The sequence below is a fragment of the Pan paniscus genome, chromosome 10 (assembly GCF_029289425.2).
Source record: "Pan paniscus chromosome 10, NHGRI_mPanPan1-v2.0_pri, whole genome shotgun sequence".
Taxonomy (NCBI): domain Eukaryota; kingdom Metazoa; phylum Chordata; class Mammalia; order Primates; family Hominidae; genus Pan; species Pan paniscus.
In genome coordinates, this window is record NC_073259.2 from 105,485,555 (window position 1) to 105,511,495 (window position 25,941).

Consider the following 25,941-nt stretch of genomic DNA (forward strand, 5'->3'; position numbering starts at 1 on the left):
ATGAGAATGACACTCCATCTCAAAACAAACAAACAAACAAACAGAACTCAGTAGCAATTTGCTTTTTAAGATTCCCTCCCTTTCTCCTTTCCTTCTTTCCTTCCTTACCTCCCTCTCTCCCTCCCTCCCTCCCTCCCTCTCTCTCTCCCTCCATTCTTCCCTTTCTTCCTCCCTCCTTTCCTTCCTTCCTCCCTTCCTCCCTCCAATACCTCAGTCCTTCTCTCCCTCCCTCCCTTCCTTTCTTTGTCAAATTGGGAAGTGTATTTAGCAACTCTTTTAATAACAGGGTGAATAATTACTTTTTAGATATGAAGAAATTATTTTAGTTCACTATAGTCAATAAATTGTTATTGGACTCAAATTATTTACTATATTGAAATGTATTCTGAATTGTTTATCTAATTGGAACTGTGAAATAAAATGCTGATTTGTATTCTGTATAGGCACTTGCTTTAAAATGTGTAATAAGATTGTTTTAGGGTTAATAGCACCTTCACAAAAGGAAAGCAAAATGATTAATATTATAATCTTAAATAAGCTATTCAAACAAATACAGCAGCACACTTTAATTTCTTAATTCACACTAAGTTGTTAGAAAAATTACTCATGTTCACAGCATGGGTTCTTACTTCTGGGTCTGCAAAACTAAAACAAAAAGAAATGACATGACAATATTGAAAGAAAAGTCAACAATTATAATTTTCAAACTTAACCTAGTCATCATCAGTTAAATAATCAAAGAAGTGAGTCAGTTTTGAGATGTGTCTTAGAACATTTTCAGTTAAAAGGGGCAAATTCATTTTCATCTCTTAGTTATAGCTAAGGTAAAATTGAAAGCCTAAATATTATTTTTTAAATTATGCATTGTGACTAAAATTTAATAGACCATTACACACTATATTAAGGCTCACAATGATTCTTCTTATTTCAAATATCAAAGCATAAAACTGGTTATCATCTTTTAGTAAAATAGAATATATCTGGTAAAAGAATTAAGACATTTTTCCATCCCTATGAGTGCATGTGGAGAAAGAATTTGAAAATACTTATAGCTTGAGCTTATATGGGGTTCTACCCCTAAACCGACTTGGCATCGCTTGTTCTATTCCCACATGTGGTCTGCTCGACCTCTAAATTAGGAATAAAAAGAATAACAGGAATGTGGAGATGTGTTTTCTCTTTGATCCATTCTCTGATCATAAAGGAAACTGGGAATATGGAAATGTGTTTTCTCTTTGATGCAGGTTTTAATCAGCATATTTATAAGCAGTGCAGGGAGTTCTTGCAGAGAAATAGAGATGAGAGGAATCTCCCACCCTGGCACTTCTTTGGTTCTGATGTATCCAATGTAGAAAATACAGAGGTGCTCAGCTTTCATGGCAGGGTTCAATCAGATAGTTAACAAGTATTTCTCGAGGATCCACGGGGCACATAACTTTGAACGGCACTCCAGGCATAAACAGTAACTTCTCACAACTCAGCTGTATGGGTAGGAGATTTAAGTGTGGTTAAGAGCTTCGTACTGACAAACGTAGCTTTACCCTTAATCCAGAAACTGGCATTAAATTGGATATTATACCATTGTTGCTGTGGAAGTATTCACCAGGTTGGTATGGAAATCCGCCCATATCCTGGGAAGCCCACATCTGTGATGTCTCCTGGTCCTAGTGTGTGTATTGAATTATCTGTCATTTTTGAGTTCTTCAATTCCCGACATTAAGTGGAAATCTCACTCTCTTAGTGATCAGGATTGTGCCTCTAGAAACTCAAAGGCGGCCGTGTGTCAGAGACATCATAGGTTTCTATCTGGATTTAGTGTCTACACTTCTACCTCCTCCTTCTTTTCCTTCTTTTATTCCTAATGCCACCCTCCGCCTCAAAATAGAGCTCAAAATGCTCACCCAACTTTTCCGTATGGTGATTGACTCCCACACTCAGGTCAGGAATCCTCCTGTGGCTTTGCCTCCATGTTGTCTGTGCCTGTGCTGCCTAATTCTGGAATTGCATTCTCTCCTCCTTGTTTCCATAATGTGAAAATCCAATCAAAAAGCAGTGGGATATACAGCAGTGGTTCTCACACCTCAATGATAATCTTAATCACCTAGGGACTTTTTTTTTTTTTTTTAAGTTTCTGGGCCCAGTTGGTAGAAATTTTGTTTTCAGTCAGTCTGATGATGGGTCAGCTTTGAGAAGCACCATTTTTCTTTAAAGACCCCTGCATGGAATGTGGCTACAGAGCAGCAGCGCTGGCCTCACCTAGGGTGTGTTACAGGCAGAACCTCAGGCCCCAGCCACCAATCGGAGTCGACATTTTAACCTTCTCCATGCATAAACGTATGAAAGCTGGAGATGGGCTTCTGTGAAGAATATTGACCCTGAATCAGAAAATCTAGGTTGTGCTTTAAAAATTGCTATTAGCAAAATGCCACCTAGGACATGTGCTTTAAACTCTCTCTACTCATTACTTCACAGGAAAGAGTGAGCGCAAGAGCTTGGGGCCGGGAGGGGGGGGCCCGGGGGGGTGTGGGAGGCGGGGTGGGGAGAGGAAGAAAAAGAGAGGGAATTGGTCTAATCTTATTTTTGAGGATTCTATCTCATTTTAAAGAGATCTTTTAGTAACAAAAGTGAAGAGAAAGATAATTAAGAAAAATGAAAATGTCAGGGTGCACGTGTGTGTGTTATATGCAGTGTATGCAGTGTGTGTACATATGTGGTTGTATTATACATGTAGTATGTATTTGTAGGGTGTGTGTGTATGTGGTATGTGTATTTTTGTGCATGATAATGGGAAAGGAATAATTCCATTTTCTGCTGTATTAATTTGCTAGTATTGCCATAACAAAGTACCCAAACTAGGTGGCTTAAAACAAAGACATTTATTCTCTCGCAATTCCAGAGGCTGGACGTCCAAAGTCAGGGTGTCGGCAGGGCCACGCTGTCTCAGAAGGTGCCAAAGGAAGACCTGTTTCAGGCCTCTCAGCTCACGGCAGTTCCTCGGCTCGCAGCAGCATAGCTCAGTCCTCCCATGGTGTTCTTCCTGTGGGCTTCTGTACCTCCAAATTTTCCCACTTTTATAAAGACATCAGTCATGTTGGATTAGGGCCCACCCTAATGCTTCATGTTAACTTGATTACCTCTGTAAAGACCCTATCTCCAAAAAAGATCACACTCTGAGGTATCGGGGGTTGGGGCTCCAAAATATGAATTTGTGGGGAATGCAATTCAACCCAGAACACCCACAATGAGAGTGCAAAAGAGAAGAAGAATCTGGGGGGCCCTGAATGCCCCTCACTGTCATCCCATGCCCACCTGGGGTTAGATCAGAACTAATGTGGAGAGACAGCTTGTGAGCCTCCCTGTTCCCTGGCCTTGAGGTCACACCAGCCTGGGCTGATTATGCTCAGCGTAATTCGAAAAACACAAATCCTTCCATTTCACTGACTTTTACTTCCTGACCTAGGTGAATGGAAGACCAAGACAAATGATCTTTGATGGACTACTGGCAAGGTTTATTTCCACTAAAAATCAAACCCACCATAATTTATTTCTAATGGCCCAATGGATCCCTGATGAAGGCCTACAAATCTACCAGGCCCTGAGTTCTTACGGCTTCAGGAAGACTAAAACGTCAGCTATTTTCTTTACTAGGCACTCCGTCAGGGTCCCCCGGGTCTGATTTTATTATTGCTGTGTCCATGAGGTGTGGTCTGTGCATAATCTGAAAAAGTCAGCTGCATGCTGAACAACGTTGATTTAAAGCAAAACACCGTGGATGGACTGACTTCCCCAAATAGAAGCGGGCTCAGAGAAAGGCAGTGAAATGAAGCTCAAAGTGAGAAATGGCTTGGATTTGAGCACCTCCTATATTCACAGAGCGTGAGGGGACAGAGATGAATGCTGCTACCCAGTAGGAGAAACTTCCACCTTAAGAGTATTTCTCTGAGAGCCCACACAATTACAGTGAGCGACTCACATCATGGGGTAAAATATATTCATACTAAATTTGTCAGTGACACTTGCTTTAGTGCACTTAAGTTCAAGGTGACGTTGAAAATTTGGAGAAGTGGATACATACAAACAAGCGGAGGTTTCAGTGGTAATTCATGTAGGAGAATTCAAACTTTGTAAATATGAATTATTGATGGGATTGATTTTGCAAAAGAGTGATAACTAAGTATCAGGCTAGGTGGAGTGAGCAGGTGAAAGCAGAGTGTGGAAATGTCCTATTGTGGAGTAATATGTGCAAATAGGATGGACCAGGACTAGCATATGTGTTTTCAAACTTTTTTGACCATGACTCATAGTAAAAAATAATTTTACATTGTGACCTAGAATATGTACCCTCACATATATATAAATATGAAACAAAAGTTTGCAGAATAATACTTATCTTTACATGTGAGACTCTATTTCTAATTCTATTCTATTCTATTCTACTCTATTCTATTCTATTCTATTCTATTCTATTCTATTCTATTCTATTCTATTCTATTCTATTCTACTCTACTCTACTCCATCCCATCCCATCCCATCCCATCCCATCCCATCCCATCCCATCCCATCCCATTCCATCCTATTCTGTCCTATCCTACCCTATCATATTTGCCTTCATTCTTTTTTATTTTCTTTAATGTTGGCATGCCCTGCTGCATTGGTTTTATGACCTGCCTAGTAGGTTGCAACCTGGAAAGGATGAGATAATTATCAGTCTATACCAGTGGTTCTCAAGAGGACAGGGGTTAAGGAGATTTGATAATATCCAGAAATGTTTGAAGGATGTCACAATTTGGGGCTGCCCTCGAAAACTGGTAGGTAGAGGCCAGAGATTTTATAAAACATCCTACAATACATAGGACAGCTATGAAGAATTATCCCACAATGAAGAATTATCCTGCCTGAAAAAGCGATAGTGCGCCTGCTAGAAAACTCTGCAATATACTTAGCAGTCTTCCAAATATTACTTAGAGCATGATTTTCAGTCTGGGTTCCTTAGAGACTTAGGAGCTCTGTAAAGTGGTTCAGGAACCACTCCAGGTGGCAAGAAGTGGGCCTCTCACCACTCTCACCACCAGTCAGAGGAAGCTGGACTTTAATTCATAGGGTGACCAACTCATTCCAGTTAGCTTGGGACTTTTCTGGTTTTAGCACTGAAAGCCCTGTGTCCCAGGAGCTCCCTCAGTCCCTAGCAAATTGAGACATTTGGTCACTCTACAGTACATAGGACAAGAAGAATAGTGCTTTAAAAATAAAGATTTTGCTTAAAATAGGAAGAGAAGGATGTTAAAAGCAACTGCTTGCAGATGCATAAATCTTATAATGGAAGGGTATTGAGAACTTGGAGGAGACCGCTAAAACATTCCTTTTAAAATGTTATTAATAATTTGGGGAACAGTCTTGAGAAGAAATGTTAAAGACCTAGGTTTCTCTCCCTGAGCTTAGAACCCTGGGGAGAGGAAGACCTTAATCACCATCTTCATGGGAATGAAGCAAGGCTGTTTGAAAGATGTTAAGCAGCTGTTGTGTGCTCTTGCGTTTGACAGGTTAAGAGGAATTCTATAGAAATATTAAGCAAAACTTCTTGCCTTAATAAAATTTTTGAAATATCTTGTTCAGGATCCTTCTGAGGAAAAATAAGACAAGAGTATCCCTTTTAAAAAATACAACTTTTTTTGAATCAAGTTTTTCCTGTAGGCAGGGAACTTGTGGCCTCTTGAGCTTCCTTCAATTCCTAATTCTATGAATGACTTAAATCTTTATCTGGAAAGTGCCCTGGGCTAGTTGGCATTCTGGAATTAATGAAACAAGACATGAACTCTGTCCTATAGGAGATGACATTCCCTAAATAGTCAATCAAAAATCAACCTCATCCTTTTTTAGGTCATATCTTCTTGAAAGTGTCCCTGGAAGGATTTTTTTTTTTCTATTCCCTGCAAGCCAATTTATTGTGGTTACTCAGGTAATTTCTTTCAGACCTCAGAGCTACAACTAATTAAACTTCAACATGTTAGTACCTGACCTCACTGCCTGACCTCCTTTCAGTGCCTTTTGTTATATTTTGGTTTAGTGTTCTCATATACCCTTAGCAGAAGGTCAACAAAATATTTCAGAACTATAATTAATAATATAGCTTTTGTTCTTTAGAAAATTTTTGAAGCAATAGTAATCTCCCCCCAGTGACTATTTGCTGCCCACAGTTAAAATTGTTATGTATTAGGATTACTTCATTTTGTTACAGGAAAGGGGTCCCAATCCAGACCCCAAGAGAGGGTTCTTGGCTCTCGCGCAAGAAAGAATTCCAGGTGAGTCCATAGAGTAAAGTGAAAGCAAGTTGATTAGGAAAGTAAAGGAACGAAAGAATGGCTACTCCATAGATAGAGCAGCCCTGAGGGCAGCAGTTTGCCCATTTTTGTGATTATTTCTTGATTATATGCTTTAAACAAGGGGTGGATTATTCATGCCTCCCCTTTTTAGACCATATAGGGTAACTTCCTGACATTGCCATGGCATTTGTAAACTATCATGGTACTGATGGGATTACAGCATTGAGGACAATCAGAGGTCACGCTCATCGCCATCTTGATTTTGGTGGGTTTTGGCTGGCTTCTTGACCATATGCTGTTTTATCAGCAAGGTCTTTATGACCTGTATCTTGTGCCAACCTATCTCATCCTGTGACTTAGAATGCCTTAACTGTCTGGGAATGTAGCCCAGGTCTCAGCTTCATTTTACCCAGACCCTATTCAAGATGGAGTTGCTCTGGTTCAAACGCTTCTAACAATTTGACACTTCCTTTCCCCAGAAGAGATTGTAATAACATTTTCTCTGGTCAAAATGGAATATTTGCAAAAGGATGAGGAGAAGGAAGGCATTCCTGTAGGTAGAGTGTCTCCAATCATTTTAAAAACAGAAACTACGATTTATTTCCCTGATGCGTTGAGTTCTTGGGTAGAAAGTGATATGTTGGTGAAATCTGACTCAGGAAGGGTGAAGGCTGCTCATCGAGATGGAAAGCGCTAGAAAAGCTCATTAGAGAGTGCTCAGCTGCTGTGGCCTTTGCTGCCCCCATCACAGACACTTCTGGGGAACTGAAGAGGTGGGTAGCTGGGGGCTGGGGGTTCCCAAATGAGGCTCTTCCACCAGCATGTCAAGATGTTTCTAGATGTAAATAAACAGTGCATTCCTAACAAGGCTACACCTCATTTCCTTCCCTTAGGAATAAAGAGGATCTCCCTGAAAACTCAGAAACTGTGGCACTGTGTTTACAGTATTTTAATTATTATAGACCCATTTGCTCACTTGACGAGGACTTGGATAATATTTAAATACCTGAATGGTCTAGCCTTCATTCAAAGAGTCACTGAGCTATAAAATACTCATTTGCCAAACCCTGTTTTTTAGACCATTAGTTACTACCGAGATCCATAATGATTTGGCCATTTCCAGTAATAAGCAAAAGAGAGGCGGTTCATTATCTTTAGCACCCGTGACTAAAATTACTTGTTACAACTCTTAACGAATGGTTCTATTTGCTAATGGTTCTTCCTAAAATGAAACTTGTTTTGTAAAAGAAAAGTCATTTTTCTTCAGATAACAGCAAATATATTTTGTTCTACAATACATATTGTGTCCTCGGCAAAAATTGAATGTGGAAATCTTTCTTACATTTCACATAAAATATCAGCAAGCAAAGTTTTTGCTGCCTGAGTGAAAAAAAAGTCACTGTGCAAATAGTACCACACAAAGTAATGGCTTTGTTGCAGCTTGCTTTCCAGGTAGAATACAATGGCTCAGCACAGACACTTAGGAACCAGGTTGGAAAGAGGGTGAATACAAAGAGAATAAAGATGAGTTGTAGATTCAGGATGATTGGTAATTTACTATACATGTCTTGGCTGGGAAAAAATAACTTGATATTTACCATGGGGTGGAAGGTAAATTTTGAGAGCCTAGATTGGTAGGAGAGTGAAAATAAAAGAGAACTCAATTAGTTTGACTACATAATAAATAGGAATGGGACGTCTGCAAAAGAAACAAATAAAGGGGAGGAGAACAGGAGGAAAGGAAAGCTAAGACACTGGTGAGGAGGTGGGCTCTGAACAGCAGAAATTATGATCATTTTAAGAACAGAAAGCTGAATGTTGAATTTTGTGTGTTTTTCTGTAATATAAGCTCCCTCACTCTCTCAAAACCTTTCATAAAGTCTAAAGTGGCTCGTTCACCCTTCCCTTTTTAGAGCACTTATACTTTCAGAAACTTTTATATAATTTATGTTTGTTTATGGTCTGGCTTTTCTTACCAAATGAGGAGATTTTGCCCATTTTGTTTCATGATCCAAGGATCTAGGGTAGTGTGTGACTCAGAATGGACGCTGATAAATATTTTTGAAAGAATGAATAAATGATTGAATGAGAGCTACCACTATCCTTAAGGCTTTCAGCAAAATTGGGACAGACCCAAAGGAGCTTGTTAGCCTGCCTAATGTGACCTTATTTAAATCCACTGGCTGGTATCATCCAAAGGTTCCAGTTACTTTAAAGTTCTAACAGGCCTCCCTTTCCCCAATTTTCTGTTTCCCAGTAACCTAGCTTTTACTTACATAAACCCATGGTCTCTCTCCCTAGTCCAGGTGCATGAGCTACATTGCATACTGTTCTGTTTTATGAGGATGAGAAATAAAAATGAAATCCTAAGTCCCTCAACTGACTGAGCAGATCCCCTCTTGGCCAAGAGGACCTCAGTATAACCTTGAAAACTGAGCTCTGGGCCATGACAGGATGGGGAGGTCAGAACCCCTCCCTTGCTAACCACCATTAGGCTTTCTTCCTTAAGGGCTAAATAGAAACCAGCCCTTTAAAGAGGCTCCCATGCTGATATCAGCCAACTGCCTGATGCTGACCCTTCTTTCTTGCCTGATAAGAGATCACCAATCGTGGATTGGTTCTGGCCATTCTACAGAGAATGCACAGTAAGAGTCTTTGTGTCTTCTGCTTCACCTTTTGATATCAAAGGGCCAAAAACTCTACCTTTTGATCATGCTAATGCTGCCAATTTTTGTACATGGGACCCGTGAAGGGGCATGAAACTCAATTGCACACGCATATATTTCTCCTTTCATAAATATTCAGGACTCCTCCTATCACTTATTGAATATGTATGTTTCACCACCCAGTTCAGCATAAATTCCTGTCTTATTCTACCAACCCTCAAAGTATCTGTTTCTGGCTTCTGACAGGAGGCTATATTTCCCAGCCTGACAGAATGGCCACCCTACCAGCTGCAACCCTTTATGAGAAATAAAGCTCTCCTTTCCAAATTCATGAACCTCATCATTCTTCAGTTGACAAAAGGCTTATGGATTTGTAGATACTGCTAATTTAATTCAGAATACATTTTTTCTGTTCTTATTTATTAATATTGTTATTTAGCCTCACTTGAGCAGTGATATTTTTTCCAGCTCTAGAATATGGAGGAGATTCACACTAGACTCTCAATACATCAAATCCCACATCCTGCCTCCTGGTTTTTAACTTTGGACTCTGAAAGCTGACAGACAACCTATGCATCGAACTTTCTTGGTGCATGTAAGTTGTTATCAGAATGGCAAATAAAAATGCTTTCACAGTCCAGGATAATAATGTAAATTAATGAAGCTGGTCGGCCTGAAACAGTACGGAGAGGTAGGGTTTGGGTTGAATTAAAGAGTGCTTGACCATTCTGAAGGTATTCAAATTTATGTTTTTGAAAGCTATGCTAGCTAAACATAATACATGTTTATTACCAGATTGGTAATGCTGTTTTGTAATTATAATTCCTAATCTCAAGCATAATGAGATTGAAAAACTAATTTTTTTCATAAATCTGATTTTTGTCTTATAATTCCTTCAAAATTGTTCTGCTAATTCTGGGACTCATATGAATATTGTGAGTGAATATATATATATATTATATATATGTATATGGAAAATTTTTTTCAATGGAGTTGTATAGCACATCTGTGTATTGTGGTACAGAACAAGGAATATATGTAGGGGATTATAAGACAATCTACGAACTGAAATCATTCAGCAAAAGCATGAAATTGGAGCTAGAGGTGATGAGGAAATATATAAGCTGCCACTCTGTCTCCAAAATTTCTGGAGAGATCAGTAGGGATGAGGCTGTCCCACCACACGTGACATGTGATTTAACCCAATATTGTTTGTGATTGGTTCAAATACCAGTTTCCCCCTTACAAGTTGTGTGACCTTGGACAAGTTACTTAACTGCTGTGTGTCATGTGTCCTTATCTGTCCAGTCAGATTCATAATGGTAGCTGCTTAATAGTTCATCATTCAAAGGGACGTTGTAAGGATTAAATGAGTCAAGGCACACAGAGCACTGAGAACAGGCACTGACACTGTAAGCATATATAAAAAGCATCCACTGAATGATTCATTATTGTTATTACATTTTTATTGTTATTCAAAAGGCAGGGGAGCTCTGCTGACAGATTGTCCTTACTAACCCCTCTGTTTTCCCTGTTCCATATACTTGTTTGTTTAGAGCAATTATAATGGGTGGTACTGATCACCGTAGCTCCAATTATATCTAAATATCACTTATGGTTATGCCTTTTTCCTACAGAGAATTTCAAGGGTGTTGTTAGTGTCTTCTTTTTAAGTGACTGAAGTATGGGAACAATGCCTAACCCTAGACCCAGAGCACTGATATTCCCAAGTCTAGCATTTTTTGAAAACCTAATGCCAAACCCAGCTGGCAGTGTCTCACATCTTGGTGTAACGTGGTAGGTCCTCAACAAACCTGTTGAATACATCATCATGGATCCACACTTCCTAGTCAATAGAATCCTTTCTCTTGGAGATTTGATTAGAACAGTATGCTCAGTATATATCTCCTAAAAGCAGCATTGCTGGTGCCTTTAGTTTTGCTGTCTCTGGCTCTGTAGCCTCTAGACCTGATTACACCTTCTGTCAGGAAAACTTAAAAGTGCTCCCTTCAGCTAGTAACCCTTAGATGTCATGCCAACCTCTCTGCCATCTGCTTCATTTCTCTCTCTTGGATACCCCAAACCACCCCCTCCCACACACATACATGCACATATGCACACTTATGCACAACACAAACATGAAACAACGATCCAGTCCTCTTCCTTCAACCAAAACAAAACAATCCCCTTCCCTCCTGAAAACACACCCTCCAATCCCCTCTGCATATCTACATGTGATAGCAGATACACGCTGACGTCATTGGCAAACCAGTTCTGCAAATGGAGAGACTCACCTGTCTCTTCAAACCCTTGGAAAAGACAGAACTCACATCCTATAGTTAGAGATAAGGTTGCCCTCCACTGGCTGCGTGCCTCTTTCTGAAACTGCTCAATCCTTTCACATCCATTTTTAGGAGTTTAATGAAATTAGTAAAGTTCTACATGGGGTGGGAGTATATTTGAAGAGGCTGTATGGAATTTGTGTCTGACTTAGCCACTCACGGCTTTGAGATTTCAGGCTGGCGGTCTAGGCTTCCTGAGCTTTGGATTTTCTCATGGTTGAAATGGGAATAATGCACTCATTGAGCTGTGGGTGGGAAAAGAGACACAGAAATGTGCTAAGCAAATCGCTGGTGTTATTGCTGCATCCTTAGATGAAGAGTGTCCCTGCCCAGCCAGAGGCCAAGGACCACAGCAGGGCTATTGGTCAGTGGCTCACAGTTCATAAGAGTAGTTCATGAGTTGGTAACAGGGGTTAACCTTTTTATTTCTGAAGGATTTTTCCCTAACACGCTCTCTTTCTTTCTCTCTCTCTCTCAGCCCTCAAGAGCATCATTCCCACTAGACCCAAACTCAATTACAAAAAAAGGAGACTTGACATTTTTGAAAAAGTATCAGCAACATGATATAAACGCAATTTTCAAATGTTACATAACCCTCGGGCATTAAGGAGTGATGCAACCTTACCTAATCTCTCAAATAACAAAGATAAAGCAATCACAGAATCGCACAATGTTACCACCGGCAGGAATTTAAAAACCTGCCAAATTTTAAATAACAAGGAACTTTTAGAAGATTCTTAGCAAACAGACCAACGCAGCTAAGATCTTAAAGAAATTTTCTAAAATCTAAGTTATTTCTTCACACATATTTAAATGCACAGAACTCCAGGAAGCACCAAAGCATTGTTTTGAGAATAAACTAACATTAGAAAATAAACTGTCACTAATTAGCATATCTTGAATATTTACTGTGTGCCAGGCACCATTCCAAGTGCTTTACATGTGTTAATTCACGTAAGCCTTATAACAACTGAACACAGAATCTTGAGCAAGGTCACAGGGCTCATAAGGGGCTGAGCCAGGATTTCATCAGAGACAATCTGGATCCAGCTTGCTGTTTTCTAGTGCAGACAACACTACTGCTAACTAAAGAATTTGCAGTGTGGTGGAAACAGCTGCTCAATTTCCCCCTTTTTGTATAGTAACAGTATCCCAAAGTTCACTGGGGTACTGCTCAATTTTGGACTACATCCCCAGCCTGCTTTATAGTGTGCCTTTAGAGTCCTGTGTGCCTTTGACTATGTGCTGGCCAATGGGATACAAGAGAAAGTGTTGCATGAGAATCCCAGGAAAACAGTTTAAAGGGAGCTGATCCACTAGGAGGTACCTCCTCCCTGTCCTGCTTTTCCTCCTGCAGGCTTACAACTTGTATGTGATTATTGGGACAACCAAAAGATGACACGATCTTGCTGTTGAAGCCATGTGCTGGGATGGTGGAGTAGAAAGCTAAGAGCCCCCGTATCAACTCTGGTCTGTCTACCTCCAGACTTTTAAAAAATGTTCAGTAGAAGTCTTTTTTAGCCTTTTTTTGGAGATCTCCCTTGCCTATTGTTTCCTCGTGGTCTCTCTTCTTTCTACTCAATCTCTTCATTTTTCCTTCTCTCCCATCTCCTTCCTTCTGTATCTCATCTCTCTCATCATCTGTGGCTCCTTTTTCATTCTTTCTTCCCCTTATTATCCACCCCAACTCTTTCTGCTCTGTCTCTGGGTTTCTCTTCCAAAAAGAGAGCAAGTATAAGAATTAAGAATGCACATGGAAGATTATGCAATTTATTTTATTTATTTACTTTAATTTTTTTTTTTTTTTTTTTTTTGAGATAGGGTCTCACTTTGTGCCCAGGCTGGAGTGCAGTAGCGTGATCCTAGCTCCCTGCAGCCTCAAACTCCTGGGTTCTAGCAATTCTGACTCAGCCTCTCAAAGAGCTAGGACTACAGGCACGTGCCATCACTCCCAGCTAATGTTTTTATTTTTATTTTTATTTTTGTAGAGACAGGGATCTCGTTATATTTCCCAGGCTGGTATTAAACTCCTGGCCTCAAGTAATCCTCCTTCCTTGGCCTCCCAAAGTGCTGGGATTACAGGCATGAGCTACTGTACCCAGCCTGATCTGTAATTTTGAATGCAAATATAGTAATTATATTTGCATGGCCGGATTATGGATGATTTCATTACTACTCTATCACTAATCATGCATTTTAATGTTATATGTGTTTTCAATAAAATGTAATGGTAGGTTGCACATTTATAATTCTCTCTAAAAATCAGTATTAGCCAGTTTGTATCTATTTATAACATTTATTATTATTTTTTAAATACCAGGTTACCATTGATGTGTGGCCTGGAAAAGCAAACTCATTTTAGTATTAGGGCAGAGTAAATACAATTAGAAAGTTAAATCTATTCTTTTAAATCATATAAAGCATTTTAATCCCCCCAAACAAGGATTTGGGGATTGTCTTCATGTTTGTGTTCTCCATGCTGGTGAATGCCTCAATGAGGGACTTGTTTTATTGAAAATTAGCAGTTGATTTATTTAATCCTTTGAATACATTACCTAAAACCACTTTTGGTTATAAGAAAAAAAAATGTATACTGAGATTGAATAGCATGACATACAATATAACTACCAGCTCTGGTAGTTCATGCAGCATGAGGAACCATTGACAAGCTAATTAAAAATTTCTAAGCATCTTCTTTCATTTACTCCATGGACACCTCTCTTCACAGAGCCTCAAAGTATTTTTGTAGTTTGAGAAAGAGAAGTCACTTCTATGTCCTCCAGTTCTTAAAAAAAAATTGTTGACCAAGGAAATATATTGCTAAAACACAGCTGAGAGACTTGACATAGTCTTTCCTTAATGCATATTTTCATTTTTAAGGCAGTATTTAGTTCCAAATACAAAAAAAAGATATGCTTTTTCTTTTTTTTTCAGTATCAGAACAAGGATCTGAGATATGATTTTTCTTTTAATGTTGACATTATAAAGGTTCCAGTAGAGACTTTGACTGAAGCAACAGAGAAAAGGAGAATCTAATTTAAATTTCTTAAAGGGGGAACATTCCTGGCAACCAAATTAAAGTGTATCTTCATTTCTAAAATTTCTGAAGTTTGGGCATATAGTACTCCAGCACTGAATACCTTGGGAAATTTGCATGAATTCCGGTAGTCTTGTGCATGTGTATGTATTAAATCATTCTTCAATGTGAACTTGCTAGTTTAACAGGTAAATGAAACATTTTCCTTGGTATTTAGCGTTCTTCAAGCTACCTGTGCTCTCAGGAGTGGCCTGTCAGGTGTTGCAGCTTCATTAGGTCTCAAGATTTCAGCTGTTCTCTTTTAACCTTTTCATGCCACCCGAGTTTTCTCAGAATGTTTTGTTTTGCTATCAATGGCAAGGCTGGCCATTTTGCTTTGGGAGAAAGCATAACCTGTAGTTTAAAGTCAGCTATCAAGAAATGTGATAATTAAGTTATGTTCTGTGAATTATAAATTGTGTTGTGTCATCTAGGTAGTTCGGATTTTTGTTGTTTGCTCCTGTAGTAAATCTCTCTCTTTTCCTTTTTCTCTCCCTTTCTCTTACAACATTAAAAACCAGTTCAATGATTTCTTTATCTAAGGAGAACAGCTGTTTCCTGGGGGTTGAATCTAGTCTTTCCTTTCTAAATCAATGTCTGTCAGAGGGAGACAGAGATATGTGTATGACTTACAGGATTTGTCTTCATAATGATGAATGCTTAGTTAGAACATTGATTATAAAAATAGAATCTAGACTTTGAAAAGCAATTTAAAGCTCCGGTATCGGTCTGTTACAATCATTAAAAGCTAATAAGTGTATTTCTTTGGTTTCCTTAATCTTTCTGCAGTATAACAACAGTGTTAGTGTGGAAAAGATTACATTTAGTGTATGACAAACATTTTGTTTATTAGTCCCCAACTACTTAGCTTATTATTTAAATGCAGTCTACGGTAAGTCTTCTTCTTAACTAACAAACGTGGAAAATAATCCAGACTCAGGCAGAATCGAAAGAATATTTATGTGTTCTATACTTGAAGATACGTTAAGTGTGATTAAAGTTTTAAATTGTTACAGGAACATTTTGTTTTCCAAAGAGATCAAAGTTGGGCTTTATGCACACATCTTACCGCAGTTGCAGTTTATAATTATTTATCAAATGTCTGACAAGGCTAATGAGCTTTGTCTACATTTTCCAGCCCTCTTGCTAGAATTACAGTTTATTTTTTCCACTTTTGAAGGCTACAAATATGCATAAAATCACAACTGGCAGAATTTTCTCAAATTGGGGGAGTTTGTCATACAGCAAATAGCTTCACAAAACACCTGAAGCTTAAGTTTGAAGTATCTAAAATTCAAAAATCTCCTGTAATTATAGTTTGAATTTTCAAAGAAACATAAGTTTTTAGATCTGGGAGGTTGTTATAGAGATTATCTCATCCAATCCCTATTTATTTTGTCAAAAGACAATATTGCAGAAAAAATTCCACTGGGAAATTACTCTTAATAGAGCATTGACTTACAAACTGGAGGTACTAATGAAGGGGGGCCTCTCACTATATAGTCATATAGATGTTATATACCCAAATGTCTGACCCCAAGAAACAGAAAATGTAAACTGGTTTCAATGATGGCTTCTGTGATTGGAAAGTCTAAGAGTGTGTCAGTCAGTTTCAGGGTTAGTTTGATTTGGCTGTTCATTCATGTCATAAAGGTCTTTCTTTCTTTTCCATCTTTCTATATTGTTAGCTTCTTCTTAAGGCTTATTTCTCATATGGTCGCAGGATGCATTGGCAGTATTAGGAGTTTATGTATCATATCTGATTGAAAGAGAAAATCCTGGCTCTCTCAGAAGGATAGATCACCTTCTTCCCCAGAAGCTTCCAGAAAACTGTCTCCCATGCTTCATTTGGACCAATACCTCTGGCTGGAATCACTGCATAGGTTGAATTCCTCAAGCATGAGTTTATCTGACAAGTAGGCAGGGAGATGGGTTAAACCATAAGCTTAACAATGGGTTCAATGGTGAGTCCATGTCCTAGGGATCTGTAAAAGTTTAAACTTAAGAGTGATGACTTAGGGTATCTGGCACAAGAAATTTCTAAGCAGCAAAGCATTCAAATTGTGGCCTGGCTGCTTCTAACACCCTCTGCTCTGGTTAGTAAACCATCGGGGCCTGTGCTGGAGTTGGAGGAAGAACTCCAACTCCAGGACTCCAACTCTAACTCCACCCTCTCTCCACCCACTCTCAACACTGTGCCGTAGTTTCAAGGTAAACAACTGCAACTTCCCTGGCTATCTATACACCTCCAACTCTTAATGACCATAAAAGTAATTCACGCTCATGGTAGAAAATTTGAAAACTGTCTTCAAGAGTAATTTTTGCCAGGTACAGTGGCTCATGCCTGTAATCCCAGCATCTTGGGAGGCCGAGGTGGGTGGATCACTTGAAGTCAGGAGTTTGAGACCAGCCTGGCCAACATGGTGAAACCCTGTCTCTACTAAAAATACAAAAATTAGCCAAGTGTGCTGGCATATGCCTGTAATCCCAGCAATTCAGAGGCTGAGGCACGAGAATCGCTTGAGCTTGGGAGGCGGATCGCAGTGAGCCGAGATTGCGCCTCTGCACTCCAACCTGGGTGATACAGTGAGACTTTATCTCAAAAAGAAAAAAAAAGGTAATTTTTAAAATCACTCATAATCTCACTTTCTGGAAATTATGACTAGCCAAAGTCAACTAACCATGAACATTTGGGGTATCTTCTTTTAATCAAAGGTAAAATATTGAGATTTCACTATGTCTATGTCTTTCACTCTATCTACCTATTTATTTTTCTATCTTCAGTTTTATATCCTATTTTACTTTTGAACCTATATTAGAAGTCTCTCTCTATAACAGTTAGAACCTTGATATTTCAAAGAACATTGAGGGGTAGAGTTACCAGGGAAACAATAAACAGTTATAGGCAATGCCTTGTTTCTCACCACGTTCTCTAAACCTTTTCAGTTTGTCTTTTAGCATTGTTGAACTGAAAAGGTCATTGAGACTTTACTTCATGTCTAAATGGTTCTAAAAATTCCCCAGGGTTCCAAGACTTGCTGCGGACTAGAACTGCAATCAGTAGAGGTATAGAAACTGTCAGTTGCTGGAACAGGATCTGTTTGGAATAAGGCAGATAAATGCACTAAGAGACTGCTGAGAACTGATTGGGCATCAAGACACTGAATTGTAGGTTAGTCTTGACCGCTACGCAATGTGTGAGTTGATAAACTATTGCAAATGCTCTGTGCCTTCATTTTCTTATTTCTCAAGTGGGGTAAGAATTCTTTTTTACCTTATCAGAATAAAATAATTTAAAATGTAATAATAAGAGTCATAATTATGTTTTCCTAATATATGTCTCAATGCCAATCTCATTACTTCACTGTAATATTTCATATTATTTTATTGTTTTACAAAGTGTTGGTATTGGTGGAGCAGATATTATTAGCCCCATGCGATAGATGAGGAAATTGAGTATAAACACATATAATTAATATTGGAATTGCCTTGCTTACCTGAGGTATCAACACCAGTAAAAGGATTTGATGTTAAGGATGATGATAATGATGTTCACAATCACAGTGACAATAGCTAAGAGTCAAGAGAGGTTAAGTAACTAAGAATTAAGTTACCATGAATACATTCTAGCATTTATTTCTAGAATCTGGGCTTGAACATTCAATTTTCTGTCATCTAGTTGAGCTGGTTAAAAACTGTTTAAAAATAAATTAATATTTTTTTCTGATATTTAAAAAATAACACATTCAGTAAAGACAATTTAGAAAACACAGGAAATCAAAAGGAAAAAAGAAAAATATCACTCTAATTGGTTTTCTAATGTAGGAAACCATTATTGGTAACTAGCTCTTTGAGGTTTTCTCTTATGTTCATTTATGTTTATCTGCTGGTAGTATCTTCAAATATTTATCTTGAAACTAAAAAAGAAATCTTAGAGAAACTTGAAAGTAACTTTATAATACAATAATTAATAACATTTATTAAGTGCTAACTCTGGCAGCACTGTCTTAAGTGCTTTAAAGATATTAAATAATGGCTGGGCATGGTTGTAATCCCAGAATTTTGGGAGGCCAAAATTCTGTATTTGTATTTGTTAAATTTGAAATACTAAGCACATATTATTTTTTGTAATCAGAAAACAAAATCTAGGGCTCTAGCCCTTGGAAGGAGGTATAGCAGACACTAAACTATCTGTTTTTATATTCAGATACTTATCTTTTGTCATTTACTATCTTATAGCCTTGGATAAGTTTCTCAACACATCTGTGTTATTGGCTCCACATTTATAAAATGGGGATGAAAACTTCACATATGTTAAAATAAGAATATGAGAATTCTATGAATGACACATTAACAATTGTACTGTCACACAGTAAACATGTTGTTAAAGTGTCTACAAAAACGTGTGTCATATATGAACAAAGATATCTTTAGAAGCATTGAAAAATGCTTAAGAGTGAAAAACTGGGAACAACTAAAACACCCATCCATAGATGCATGACTAAGTAAATATTTAGTGCTTTACATTATGGAATATTAGTTCATTACAATATGGAATATTGTGCATTCATTAACATCAATCTGATGTATCTAAATTCTACCATTAGATTGTAAGTTCAATGAAGGCAAAGCTATTGCTCACAATTTTATCCTCAGGGCATAGGACTGACCCATAGACAGGGATTCCAGTGATTATTAATTAAAAGAAATAATAGATGTTTATGAATTAACAGAAATATATCTATTATATATTAAGTGAAAAAAAAGTGTTACAGAATTTTTCTCTCCCTTCTACACTTGCCTTTTCTTATCCTTGAGGGTTTAGCTTCTCTAGAGCACTTTCTGAGCCCTTTAGCTAGTGTGTGGGCCCCACACAATATTCTCTGTTTCAACTTTGTTTTTATTTCCTTCCTTGGGCAGATCACAGTTCTTAATTGTTTTATTTGTATGTTAATCTGAAATTATTTTTCTCTATTTCCTTTCTTCACTAAATTATGAGGTGCCTAAAGGCAGGAATCATGTCTGTTCTGTCCACTATTACAACCCCAGAACCACATACATAGTAGGTACTCCACAAACATTTGCTGAGTGAAAGACTATGAAATTGATATGGATATGGGAGGATTCACAATAGACTATTGATTCCTTTTAATGAAGGCAGAAACTACAGAAGCTGGGTAAAGGAAGCTCTTATTTTTTTTACTCTGTTCTTCTGAATTGTTAATTTTTTAAAACAGTAAATCTGAATCACATTTATCACTAAACTATCTCACTAAGCCAAAACATTCAGACTTGACTAGGAAGTAATGAATATTCATTAATTTATTTTCAGAATGATCTTTTTCCTCAGTGGAGTCTCCGTGGGGGACAGAAACTATGAGAAATTTTCTCACCATTACCCTCCAATTATGTAGGAAGGAACTTTCAGGTTTGTGAGAAAGGGGGAAAGTTTCGCTAGTGGACCCACTCTTTATTTAGCATTTCTGTTTCCTTTAAGCATGTTATTTGATTATATGCATTTCTCTAATGAGTTTATTTAAAATGCATTTTCTAAGAGCCTCTCAAGGTGTGTTGAAGTGTGGCCACAGGTGTTTTGGAAGATTTCTTACATATTAATGGTGATGAGTGGAGACATAATGTATGAGAGAGATAGACAGTCTTAGGAAATTAGTACATAGCAATGTAGTCTTAAAGAGAGTAATTTTCATTCTTGTCAGATAAACAGGTGCTGAAATTGGGGATAGGACAAAAACATATCCCAGAGATGTGACAATACTTCCAAAATGATGAAAAGAGGTTGCCCCAAACTGCAGCAACCAAAAAGACCACCTGGAGATATTTTAATGACTCGGATTTGAGGCTAATCTTATATATGCTACTGAAACCATCTTTTCTGCATGAACATCTGGTTTTCCTTCTGTAGGGGCATCTTGAAATTGCCATAGGGTGATAATGACTTGATTGGCAAAATGGTGACCTCAGATATGCTGATGAGTTCAGCCTCAAAAACCTGAATTCCCAGTAGGTGCCTGAGGAGATATGCTAAATCCACAAATCCCCCTTCCCCTACACACACACACACGCATGCATGCACGCACATACACGCACACACACACAATGACATCATATCACTGTGGCAACACGAAACAAATGCTGCACTCCCTCTAAACCAGGATTTTTCAGCCTTGTCATTATTAACATTTTGGGCCATAAATTCTTGGATGTGGGAGGTTGTCTTGTGTATTTCAGCTTTGTTTAGATATTTTTGCCCCTTTAGTTACTTGTCTTTTCTCATATGCGATGTTGTTGTCCAATGATATGTTCTCTCTCTCTCTCTCTCTCTCTCTCTCAATGATATCTCAATGGTATCAAGGTATTGTAGAAAGAATGAGGATTTTGGAGTCCAATAGTCTTAAATTCAAATCCTGGTTTCAATAATTATAGGGGACCCTTCCACAACAGCATTCTTGGTCTCTATCCACCAGATGCCAGTATCCCCACAGCCCCCCATCCTGCAATTATGACAACCAAACATGTCTCCAGACATTGCCAGGTGTCTGTTGGAGGGCAAAAATTACCCTTACTTGAGACTTATTTCTCTAAATAGCATTTTTCTCATAATGAGAGCAACTATGAGTATTATACCTTTTGTTTGTCTGGCACTTCTTAGTGTACAAAGCTCTAAGAATATGTTTCAGAAAATCAATTCTTTGGTCACCAGGGAAAACAGTATGAAAAAGTGGATGACCGTGTCTTACAGTGATCTTCCACAGGCTTTTATCAGAAGAAATTGTTGGCCAGCAGGAAGCTGATGAATGGAACTTTCTCTTGGTTTTAGTTCCTTTGATGCCACCTGCAGTTTAGAATCCTGGGGCAAGTTTTTTGTTCACTTCTTTTTCTTTTTAGAAAATGTCGAAAGAAATACTGGCTGTAAAGAATAAGTCCTAACTTAAATTATTAACTATATTTCATTGGCTTATCTCTTATGTTCCTATTCTTCAGGGGCTTAGGGAAAGCATGAAGGAAACGTCAATGAATTTCACCCTTTTTCTCATATATGAAAGTCTTTGGTCACATTCTATAAGAGAAACCCCAAAAGATGTCTTCAACCATTCTATAAGATTATTTAAATGCATTCAGCAGTTAGAGTGCTGCCGGGCATATGAAATAACCCTTAGGTCTTTAACACTGTGTAACTATTCTATCTTATGGTTTTATCAACTTCGTTCAGGGATTTTTCCCTTCTTAGTTATTGATCTCTTCTCATATGTGATGTTGTTAACCAATAATACACTCGCTCTCACGAGCGGGCTCTCTCTCTCTCTTTTTCTCAAGGTGTTGCCAGAAGAATGAGAGCTTTGGAGCCAGATAATTCTAAATTCAAATCCTGGTTTCAACAATTCTAGCTTTGTAACACTGGGCAAGATTTCTAACTTGTCAATATTTTGCTATTCTAGAGTTTACAGGGCAGGAGAATAATGGCTACTATATCTATCAAGACTCTTCAGTTAAAGGTATTATAACATATAACCTTACTCAAGATGGCATAAGGGAAAAAAAATTGTTAGCTGCTATGAGCTGAAAAATCCACGAGTAGAACTGTCTACCTTCAGGTATGGTTTGATCCAGGGCTTCAATGTTGTCACAAAGATCCCTCTCTTAGTTGTGCTTTCAATGATTGAGTATATCCTCAGTTCCCATTAGTGACCGCTGTCTACTTTGGACTTTCATACAATATCTGACCAGTATAAAAGAGAGTCATTTTCAACATATGAACCAAAAGTGGTGGGCTTAAATGTTGTTGTCATTGATTGGTTTGTGTCCGAATCAGTAACTGTGGTAAGGGGGTTGGAATGCACTAATTGGTTACACTTGTATCATGAGCACCATCACTCACACTCAGCATGAAAAAGATGGGAAGGCTGGTTCCTCCAAGTAAAAATCAAAGATATACCATGGAAGAGGAATGGACACTGAGCAGAGAAATTAAACGAAATACCAAAATAACCAAAAACTCTTAAGTCCACTAAAGCTAACTTGAAGTACTGTTTCAGGGATTTTAAACTCATAAATCCACTAAAGCTATCTCAAAATACTGAAATATATATTAAATTATATAACATACAAATATCTTCTGGAGTCATTTTCTCCAATTCCAGAAATTAGAAAAGACAAGATGTTATTTTACTCAATTTAATATATTTTTGTATGTTTGTGTGTGTGTATATGTGTGTGAGTTTAATTGATATTAAACTATCTCCCCCTATAAAGTTTTGTTTGGTCATGTGAATTATTTTTATTTTTGAAGAAGGTGTCATTGAAATAGTCTCATACTTAACATTCAAAAGAAACAAAAGGTTGTATTATAAAGAGTCTCCCTCCTGTCTCTGCTCCTCACCCCCTTACTTGTCCTACCCAAAGGCATCAAGTCTTAGCTGTTCCTTATACAGACTTCTAGGAATAATTTATGCCTCTACCAATAGGTGTTTATTTTCCCTCCCTGTCTTCCTCTTCACTACTCTGCTCCTCTTTCTGCTCCTCTCCTCTGTCTCATTTTTCTACACAAAATAGTAGCATGTTTTACATATTCTACTGTATCATACATTTTTTTGCTTAGAAATATATCTTAGAAATTCACCCATAACTATATATAAAGAGCATTTTCATACTTTTGCATAATACCTCATTAATTTATCCATTCATTCATTTGCCCAACATATATATAGTAGGTGTTTATTATACACCAGGCCATCAGTGAACAGAACAGAAAGCAAAATGAACAAAAATATCTAACCTTATGAAACTTACCTTTCAATGGGAGCAGACAATGAAAAATAAATAAATAAGAACATTATATAGAATGATTGAAAGTTATTGGTGCAATGGAGAAAAAGCAAGCAACCAAGGGGATATGATGCGAAAGTTCAAATGTTAAAAAGATCTGTAAGACCTCACTAATGTGACATTTGGAAAAAAGGTGAAAGCAAAGAGGCCATATATTTTTTCATATCTTTTTAGTTTATTAAGAGTATCTCTTGAAAATGGATATTGAATTTTATCATATGCTTATTTTAACATGTTTGATAATGATTGTGATTTCCCTTCTTTTTTTTCCGAGACGAAGTCTTGCTCTGTCACCCAGGCTGGAGTGCAGTGGCGCCATCTTGGCTCACTGCAACCTCCACCTCCTGGTTGCAAGGGATTCTCCTGTCTCAGCCTCCCGAGTAGCTGGGATTACAGGCACCTGCCACCACGCCTGGCTAATTTTTTTTTAATGCATTTTTAGTAGAGATGGGGTTTCACCATGTTGGCCAAGCTGGTCTCAAACTCCTGACCTCGTGATCTGCTCGCCTCAGCCTCCCAAAGTGCTGGGATTACAGGCGTGAGACACCGCGCCCAGCCTTTATTGCTAGTTTTTAGATATTCTGCAATTTTGATTTATGAATAACCCCTTTGACCTAATAGCTGTTTGACAGAGAGCTTGTAAATTTTCAGTAGCTTGTGATTTTTGTTTTCTGGTTTAATTTTACTGCATTATTATCAGGTAATGTGTTCAGTACTACTTTTACTGTTTGGAGTGTTCTCCTTTTATGTTTTCTTTGTGGCCTAAAATATTTCTCTTTTTGTGTATGTGTGACCATTACTTGGCTATCTGAAAATAGAGACTTCCTATGTATCCATTAGAGCCATCATATTATGTTTAGGCCTGCTATATCCATATATATATATACACATATATATAATATATATATGTATATATAATATACACACACACATATATATACACACACACACGTATATATATATAATTTAAGGGGTACATTTGATATGTTATAGACTAAAGTAAGTTCCATACAACTAATGTGGCTGTCTATTTTTTAATTGTATTACTTGTGTTTTTGCCTCAGGAATATTGGTATAGTATTTATAGATATTGAGAACTTCTTTGTGGAATGTACCCTTTAGTACTATGAATTCCTTTGTTTTTTTTTAGTTTATATTTTGTGTTGAACTAACCTTTGTCTGAGATTAAGATCACCATCCCAGATTTCTTTTTGTTCAGACTTGCTTGCTATGTATTTGCTATGTTTTTTCTCAACCATTCTTAATCTCTTTACTTTATGTGTCTTTTACATAGCCCACAATGGAATTTTCTCTGTAATACTATTGACAAATATTTTTCTTTTAATCGATGAGATTAGGCCATTTGCACTTAATGATATGATAGATATGTTTGGTCTTAGGTTTGTTGCTTTATATTTGAATTCTGTCTTTATTATTTTTAAATACTCTCACCATGCAGCTTGTTTTTATGATTTTATGTGTATATATGTTTCTCCTGATATGTTTGAAAGTTGATACATTTTTTGCACGTGCTTATCATTATAACAGCTTTTCACAGTTTCCTCCATTTCTTTTGGCATTATCTATTAGTTCCTTACCATGAGTAATAATGAAATGTTTTAATTTTTCTTCTCCCTCCCTTCTTTCTTCCTTCTTACTACCTGGTTTTAGATGAGCATCTTATTTTATAATCTTACCTTTGTAACATTAAACAAACTTTTATGCCTTTTCCATAATTTGCCAGTTTAAATGGATTTTCTTTGACCTCCATCTATTAAATATAAGAAAATCAGTATACTTAAATGTTTCATCTTCTATCCAAGTGTTTGTTATAATATGTCTGCTTTCTCATGTTAATATCATTATATTCTCTTCTGTCATACAATCTTCCTTCTTGTTTTAATTTTAATCCTACAGTTAAACAGATTCAATGTTCACTGGTAGTCTTTTACCATGGTTTTATGATTTTATGTGTGTATGTGTTTCACTTATTTCTTTTTAAGTTTCATTCTATTATTTCTTAGTTGGCTTAGGTATATTTTCTAGTATATTCTTCATGAATTGTTTGTATAAAATATTCTCTGCATTCTTTAATGTTTAAAACTTGATTTTCTTTGTACTCAAAGGGCATTTTGGCTAGTTTTAGATTAGAGGGGTGACACTGTTGATCGTTTAGGATTTTACAGGTTCCTATTTAGTTCCTATTTTTTTTCTAAAATAAAGGCTGAAATATAAATTTTAAGGTAAAAACTGATTTTATTTAATCTTTATTGAAGATAATAATCAATAATGTATTGATCATTAAAAATTGGTTGAAAGAAAAATGACCAGAATAAATTATTAGGTAAATGAAAACATTTATGTTAACTCACATCATGAGAGATGTGGTCATTTCTGATCAAGCCTAAAAAGCATTATTGAAATACCTTTACATAAGTGTTTGGGTTAAACTATTAAACTATAAATACTTCTGATTCTAATATGGTGGTGTAAAGTTAGAATTTTCTTTTTATCCTGTTGGAAATCTCCTCCTCTTCCAAGGAATTAGGCAAATGTAAATAAGAAATTTAAGCTCTATTTCTGATTAAATTAGGAGACAGCTGAGACCCTAAATCAGCTGAGCTCAGGCGTGTTCAGGGTGGTATGGCCATAGACTGAAACCCTGAATCAGAAAAGAGATGGCATGACTGCCA